Here is an 8,858-nt window from a genome sequence, read left to right as displayed (position 1 = left end):
TCCCCAGACTCCTGATGCTGGAGCTGGGCTGGGGAGGAGGGCTAAACTGGCACTGCACAAGAATCACTTCAAGGAGTAAAATAAAGGAAAACATCTAGATCAAGCAGATGAGAAACAAAAGGCAAGGTGGGCCACAGCCAAGAGAAATGCCTTGGAACAGAGCTGGCTTTGGTTAAAATGGTGAACGAAAGAAAGAACAAAAGTTCCTAAGAGATTAAAATATGTATTTAGTGTGTGTATGTGGCCACAAGGGCAAACTGGGGAAGGTTTTCTAAATAACAGCAAGCAAGCAGTGGGGAAAACTGTTCCAGCATGTAGCACCCACATCAGCTGGTCCCCAGGACACTATCTTCCTTCTACAGCTACTCCTGTTGCTGCACGAGCATTGCCTGTGCTAATCCACCAAAAACCCAGAGGAGTTTCACATCACCTCCCCTGCCAGTTAACGGGGCAAGAAACAGGGCTCACAAACCTCTGGATTTGGCTCCATGGGCAGCAGATACAATTTAGGTGTTGGAAAAGCAGCCAGAGAGGAAAGTAAAGGGCTGTGTCACCACTGCAGGAGCCAGCAGCTCTCTGAGCTGGCAGAAAAGTAAGGGCTGAGGCTGGGGTGGGGATGGTGGCCATCATCGTCGTTGTTTTCCCTTCTACCTTCTGGTTAGGACTGGAGGAGAGCCTGTGGCTTGATACCCACTGGAGTCCAGGTTGACCAACCTCAGCTAGGGCAGGAGGGCAGCTGCTGGTCGAAGGCACCTCTCAGGTGTAGATGTGAGACAACACGGAGCAGTCCCTGAGCCTGGAGAGAAAAGGCTGGACTGCTCCAAGGGAAAAAGGCAGCAAGAACAGCCACAGGTTGTAATTATCCAAGGAACTGACGCATGTCAGCTATTTGCAGGTGATTAATAGTAATGTTATATCAGCTCCTCAAAAGCATGGGATTACTGAAATGATTTACCCCCCTCCGGTTTTGTCTCTGGAGGCTCTTTGAGAGCTTCCGATGGCAAGGGCTGGCCTGTGAGGAGCACAAGATTTGTAGGAGGTGTCCCAGTGCAGGGAGGGAAGGGGGATTGGATCTGGGTCTCCATGCCAGAGGACAGCCAGGGATAGCCTCCTGGTGCACCAGATGAGAACAGGGAGACCATGTCCTTTGCTACCCATTCTCTGACTAGTGCCCTGAGGGTCTGGCCAAGGTGCTCTGAAGGGCGTGAGAGGAGCTGCACAGCTCCATGGGTGACAGGAGCAGAGCAGACCCTGGGTATGAAGAGATGGGAGATGCTCCTGCAGCTCCTGGCAAGTCACTGCCAATCTCAAACTACCTCACATGAAGAAGTTGCTTGGGCCAAAAATGTTTTCCAGAAGAGGGCACTGGAAAAGCATTTGTTGGCAGCAGACTGTGACCACATCTTCCTGATGTTTCCCCTCCTTGCTTTCTCTCCAGGCAGCGCCCTTGCTGGTGTGGAAGGACAGGGGATAGGCAGCATTGTCTGGCTACCCTGTAGCTCACCATGTCTTCTACATTTTGCAGCAGCAACAACCTGGTGGTCCCTGGTCCTGCAAGTGGTGGGTCTCCTGGATCTTGCAAACCCCTGAATTTGGTAGGAGCCGAACCCAAATCCCAGGTTCCTGCAGCTGCCAGCCAAGCAGTGAGAGCTGCCCAGTGGGAGAGGGACAGTCACCCTGGCCAGCACCATCACAGCAGCTGAAGGAAACCTCGAGGTAATGCCAGACATTTCTTGACTGCTGTCTTTCCCTCTGAGCCTACCCAGGGCTTTGTGCTTAAGAAATTAAGCCCTGTGACAGCTCATGGAGTTAATAGTACCTCCACTTTACAGATGAGAAAGTGGCACAGAGTGAGATTCAGTGATTTACCCAGGATTGTGGAGAGTAAAAACCAGACTGGGCTGTGGGCCTCTGCAAGGTGGAGATCCTTTTCGGGCTGTGGGGTGCAAGACACATGCATGGGGAACTTCTGTGGGGCTGCCCCAGGCCTTATGGGGACAGCAGCTCCTCACTCCCTTTCAGTTTGTTGGCCATTGAACAGAAAAAATAAAAGCTATAAATCCTTGCCATTCAAAAAAGACCATTAGAGGAAACAAGGTATTTGCAGAATACATATTTGCCATCTTTTATTACACATTTTGTAGGCATTTGAATGCAGTTTCTTGTCTCTCAGTGCTGCAAATGTGATGTTGCATGCTTTCAAATCACAGCAACGAACTAAAATAGTTCCTTGCGGTGGCAAAACTAAAGGAGATTGAGTGACTGAAAACCTTGTGGAGTGACCAAAAGCCTTGTGAAGTGACTGGAAAGCTTTGCCTTGCTTTGCAGCTCAACTGCAGAAACGCTTACTGTTCTGTTTCCTACCTTGCCTTTTTTAGGAGAAAGTGGCCCCAGTATGTTCAAAACGAGTCATTCACAGACACGTACCAGGAGGTGAAGCACATAGCTCTGACATTACAGCACCACTTTCATGTCTGAGGCTCTTCCAGTCCTTCACATTTACAGATTTGAGATAAAAAAGAGACATTTTAAAAAGTCAGTGCTCTCACATGCATGTTGTTAATATACTTGATACAGCAAGGTGTTTGAGTATCATCATCCTTTGTATGAGCTCAGCACCCATGAAAGGTGAGACAGATCATAAGATTTGGCTCTAGCATGTTATGTTTAATACACAGATTCTATAGACAATGTATAATGGAGATTTAAAACACCTTGTATTTTAATAGACTATTTGTCTGGTCTTACTCTCCATGAAGACAATGTCAGAATTCTTTGAGAGTCAGGAAGTGTGAGAAGACTCGTGAGCATTAGGTTGAAAAGCAGAGGTCAGCCTGTACTATGGGATCAGTGGAGAGGAAGTCCTGGAAGTGACAGACTGATTCTGTGTGTGCAGCCAGTAGAGTGCTGTTTACACCAGGATGTGGGGAGGCCATGGCCAGTCCTGCTAGCACAGCACTGCGGTGTTCAGCCTGTGGGCTTCATCTCTCTCATGCAGAGAACTGTTTTCTGCATGGTGAAGAATTGCTGGGACCAAGAGGCATTAGTATCACACATAATTCACAGCTAGCTTCTGAGCCTGCTGCAGACAAGACCTTCATTTACTCCAGAAGCAAGGTGGGAGTTTGAGCAGGTCTCAAGTTTTGAGTGAGGAAGCATTTGGTGCTTTTAAGTGTATCAAGTGTCCCATCAAACAGTGACTACTGACAATGTCGGTGATGGATCTGACTCATGTATGCATATTGTCAATGGCTACTCAAGAGAGTAAGATGCTGCTTGACAACGAGAGTGGCAGCAGGACCTGAAATATACCACAATTTGCAGAAATTCACTCTGCAGATTTAAATCCTAAACTGCTTTCCATGGATCAGGTCTTCAGGTGTTGTGCAAACACAGTGAGGTTACAGACTGCTCCAGCAAACTTGCAATTGCTCGTGTGAAGTTCCGTGCAGGACATGAGGGGGCAGGGGACCATGGCACGTGTTGGGTAGGAGACCCATCCCTGTAGGACTTTGTATGTGTGTGTCATACATACTGACACTTGCTCGCAAAGGTTTGTCTTCTGGTTAATGTGTGTCCCCATGCAGAGCTCTGAGTACACACTAACGATTTGCAGTAAAACTGAGGAGAGGTAGAAAGCTTAGTGGCTTGGTTTTCACCACAGCCGTCCTCTGACTTTTACTGTCTTCAGATAGACAAGTGACAGGAACATGTTTGACATCTTTTTCTCTTACAGTAATGTAAAATATAAGAAACCCATCAGAAGTCAGCATGGTTTCTGGGGTTTATGGCAACATTAGACTTCAGTTATTATCTCCAACAGGAGGAACTGGTGATGTGACTATATTGGACAGTGCATCAAATCTCTATCAGGGCCCAGAAAACCTGAAGGAAAGAGACAAGTGTAAAATTTAGAAGATTATGAATTCTGGATACGTCAAGCCTGACAACTACTCATTCTCTTCTGTGATAATACTAGGTGTACATCATGTAGCAGTCAGCTTTCCAGACTGAGAACTTCTGAAGGTTTCCATGTCAGGGGAAGGGAATAATACAGTATCTGCATCTTAACTTCTGCCCCTGGAAAGGCTTTCATGTGACAGAAAACTTTTGAGACTACACAGCAAATGGCAAAAGACTTTGAAGAGGTAGTGTGTTTGTTCCTTATTTTTAATTCATCTTCAGGGGGATGTAAGGATTGAGATCTCACCTACACAGTACCCACTGCAAGCAGACATGAACCAACGCCTCACAGCTGAAAGCCTCACATTTGGATTACGGTTACAGTTTAATCCAGGATTAGTTTTATCCTGGTGAAGAGCAGTTTTCAAGAGCTGTCTAGCTGAAGGGTAGCTAGAAAGATGGTGCACAGGTCGTCTCTGTATTGCCAGACAGTCTAGGGAGGAACAATGGCCATAAATTGTGGCTTTAGGGCTTCAGGTTGGACATCAGGAGAAACTTCTTCTCCAGGAGAGTAGTGCAGCCCTGAGACACAGGTGGGGTGGCCATCCTTGGAGACTTTCAAGCTTAAACTAGAAAAAGCCGTGTCTGACTTGGTGATAGCCCTATGAGTGTGAGGTTGGACAGGAGACCTCCTTTCCAGCTGATATTCCTTGTTCTGTATTCTGGTGATGCAAACAGGTATCACAACGTTTTTCTGACCAACCCACTAAAGGTGTGCATAGAGGTGTCTGAGCCCTAGGGACACGGCAAGGAAGAAATGGAGGATGTCATAATGGGAGGTGGGTGACCTTTTTCTCCAAATAACCTGCTTCCTGCCTGTTGTGCATCTCCCCGTGTTGGACCAGTGCTTCAGAAAAGGATGCTGAGCAGGATGGTCAGATGCCCTTGCAGACATGGGAGAGACATTGTGGTGCTTCAGGCCTGTGCAAGGGGGAAAGAAAAGCAGAGAGCTTTCACTGGGAGGGGACACGGGACTGCCAAGCTTCCGGCTGTGGTCTTGCTCCTTGCTGTCCTTTGGAAACTTGTGCAGTGAATGCCTGAAAAACTGTATTCCTCATTCGCTTGCAAAAGTACACAGTTGGAAGGACCAAACAGGTCCTTCAGGACCAAACAGGTGCTTCAGGAATGGCATTTGGCCATGCTGATGAGATCCTATAACCATTAGAGACAGCAGCAGGTTGCACCTGAGCTAGGCTTTTACCTCCCTTCTTCTCTAGCAGGTTAAATAAACCTCTGAAAACCCAAGCTTTAGGAAGGAAAAAATTCAGACACAGATTTTGTCATCTGCTTGCTCCTTCCGTGAACAAGATGGACTACATAACTACTGGAAGTAGCAATGGTTTTGTGGAATGAGAGGTAAAGTTCTGTGTCTCAGTGTGAAGCCCAGGGGTACACAATAGACACAATGTTTTGTGCTGGAAGGGACCTCTAAAGATCATCTAATCCAGCCCTCTCTGCAGCAGAGAGGTACATCTTTCACTACATCTGATTGCTCAAGCCCCAGTCCAGCCTGCCCTTGAACACTGCCAGGGATGGGGCAGCCACAGCTTCTCTGGGTAACCTATTTCATTGTAAAGAATTTTTTCCTTATATCTAATCTAAATCTGCCCTCTTTTAGTTTAAATGGTCTTTTCATTGCCCAAACACACTTAATTGCACAAGTGTCCCATGGATAGGACCCGTCTGAAGTCAAGGGGAGCTGTGTGCATGAAGCGGTAGAGCAAAAGGAAGGATCAGGCCCTCAGAGGTATATTTTCATCATAATGTTTGAAGATTTACGTGTATAACTACGCAACTCAGGGTGAGACTGTGCCTCTAAGGCAAAACATATGAGCTCATATAAAGAATTTATCATTATAATAACAATTTGCATTTCTATAGAACCTTTGATCTCAGGATCTCAAAGTGCTTAACAAACACAAATTAATTAATCCTCACAACTCTCCTGCAAGGTAGACATGTATTATGGAGAGACGCTAGCAGCTAGCTTTCCATTAGAGGTCTCATTTTAACTACCTTCTAACTTTGCCAAAACTAAACCAATACACACAAAAATTTCACAAGCAGGATCTTGTCCTTGGGTAGGATCTTTTTAGAAATTGTGGGGCAAATAGGATAAGATAGTTTAAGATAAGTAGGTTAAATGGGGAGACCAGGCATATATCTCTGAATGAACTAATGCACATGCTCCATTAGTCCAGAGGGGAGGGAAATGCAGAATTTGGGAAAGACACTTGCTTCTCCATAACTTGCCAGCATGGAGATTCCAAGGTCGTAAATGGTTATTCATTATGCACTCTATTATTTATTAAATCAGTGAGAAATCAGTGAGCTAGAGGAGTGCAGGAGGTGGCCTGCTTTTCTAAATGAAAGAGTCCTTCTCCAGGATCTGCACTTGGCCTTGACTATGAAGAGGAAAGCACTGAGAGCCACATATTACCTCCCTTGCAGCGTTGATCTTTAACACCTTTGGGAAAGGCTGGGTGAGCAGACCCACAGATGCTCTGGTGTCATGGGTGGAATACCACCTTTAAGAAACTACCAAAGACAGGCGGAGAGGCAGTGTCTGGCAGTGTGCCCGCATGAGGGATGGAGAGCAAGAACAAATTCTTCTTCTGCACGCAAATAATAAAAGCAAAACAGCCGGGGAAAAACCACCTCTGACTAGTCAGAGCTGCTCAGACCTGGGGCCCGGGCGTGGAGGAGAAAGCAGGAATCTTTCCTGTTCCCTTCCTCCCAAAACGGGAGGACAAGGTGTAGGTGGACAACAGGGCGGAGGCCTGTCCCTTGGCCATGGATTGGTGTTAGCAGTTTGCTCCGGCAGGCTTACGCCGATAGCAAATTGCTGCCACTCCCAGGAGGAAGGAGGAGGACAGGGGATTATGACTCAGGTGTTTTTTAGGGTGGTACAGCCTCCAGGGATGCTTCCTTCACAGGGGGAGCCCATGCCTCACTCTCACCCCAGGGCCCCACTCAGCCCCTAGCCCCCATGGAGGCGAACGGTCCAGCGCTGTACCTTGTACCTCTTATCAGCTACACGCTTTCGTGTGCGTGGGAATGACTCAGGCCCCGCAGTGAGGGACAAAGCCCCTGATGGTATGAGGTAGGTACGTCACCCAGTTCGTGCCCACGTGGTGTTGCAGCCTTTGGCCAGGACACAGCACCACTGCCTGGCTTGTGGGCGCTGTGTTTTGGTGACTCTTCTTCAGCCGCACGTAAAAAAAATAAAGTGAAATCCAAAAATGACTCAGAAAGGTTTTGTAAAATCTGCTATGAGTTGGTTGTTGTTTTTCAAGGTTATACAGCAGACAGTGTCCGCAGTGTTGAAATACCGGGTACAAAGTCATTAGGGAGAGCCAGTGAGAACTGGCTATTAAAAAAATGGAATTTTACCCCAAATAGAGGGTCAGGGAGACTCTGCTCCCATCATAGAGTCTTGTGGATGTAGACAAAAGGAAGAATCCCCTTCATGAAAGCTGTCCAATCCTAAATACCCAAGAAGAGAGGAGAGAGGTGGAAAAGAAAGTATAGTCTGCCCTTCACAGGCAGGTGGGTCCCAGTGGCCCAGGCAGACCTGAAGCACTGCCTGTGGCCATGAAGTCAGCAGCAGCATCTGCTGCCAGAGCAGAGCCCGTCATCAAGCTAGGGCCAGCCTGGGGCACCTCAAATGAGCAGTGCCTAACTGTCTCCACTGGAAGGTTGTACAGATCAACCGACTGATTGAAAAGAGCTCCAGAGGTGCTTGGATAGCAATCATTTGTGACTATGTACAATAGATCAACAGTTGTATCAGTTCATAGTCTGATGCTAGGACTTGGCTGTAATCATTCCGTGCAGTTAGCCAAACCCTTGCTGTGTTTTCTTCTACTGATTGTGATCAGGCCACCTTGTCCTTACATGGGTAGGTAATATTTGGCCTTTGTTTCCATTTAATTCCTAGCTGTGCAATAGTTATAGCATGTGGCCTGTTGTTATCAGCCTTGTTACAATGCTGTTATCAAGGCAGAGCAGAAGCGTACTGCAAGACCAAAGTATTTTGCAGGCTTCTGAGGAATGAAGACCTTGATTCCTCTGCTCTTACCCATGTCAAATTATACCTGATTCTTCAGACAATCTAGGCTTCAACAGGATGAGAAACTAATAAGAGTGTTACTATTGGGTCTTAATGAACTTAAAACACGTCCTTCAATAGCTACTTAACTTTTCACGTGCATGCGATCTTTCACATAAAAGGGCATGGAGCAGACAAAAAAACGCAATAGAAAAGAGATGAGGGGGTTGTTCTGTACTAGTCCTTCTGTCAGCATTGCAGTTCTCAGTAAAGCTGTGTTCATCATGGCCATGGGCAGTGGCCTTCACTGCACGTTGTTAATGAGTGCTTTAAATACAGCCTCCAAAGTAGGGTGGCACAGTGGAGAAATGCTTTGAGTTTGAGTTTTGATCTATGAGTACTAACATATTGAAGGAAGAGGCATGAGGGGATTAACCAGTATAAGCAACTTTGTGCTGTCAAACAGCACTGCAGTTATTTATCTGCAGTTAGTTTCTTGAGACCTTGATGGAAAAAGCCCGAAAAGAGATTATTGTGTTATGATAATGAGATTAATCTTCAATTATTTCCTTAACTTGGGAGCACTCTGTTCTAGCGATCTTCTTTTTCTGATCGGCTAGATGAAAACTTTTCAGACAATGCTGATTGATGTCTTGGCAGGTAGGCCTGCCCTGTTCCCTGGAGCTCTCTTTTCTGCAAACACCATCACCCCAAAACAGTTCCCACGCTCAGTCACTGTTCCCAGCCCACTTGCTCTTCCTGAGCCTCCCAGTTCCTGCTGTGGGCTGGATCCACCTTGCCTCTTCTCAGGGCTTCAACAAGACATGGTGTTATTGCAGTTTTA

The sequence above is a fragment of the Neopsephotus bourkii genome, unplaced genomic scaffold, assembly GCF_033783945.1.
Source record: "Neopsephotus bourkii isolate Nb327-2 ecotype Australia unplaced genomic scaffold, CSIRO-AGI_Nbou_v1 NB_595, whole genome shotgun sequence".
Taxonomy (NCBI): domain Eukaryota; kingdom Metazoa; phylum Chordata; class Aves; order Psittaciformes; family Psittacidae; genus Neopsephotus; species Neopsephotus bourkii.
This window is presented reverse-complemented; position numbering follows the sequence as displayed.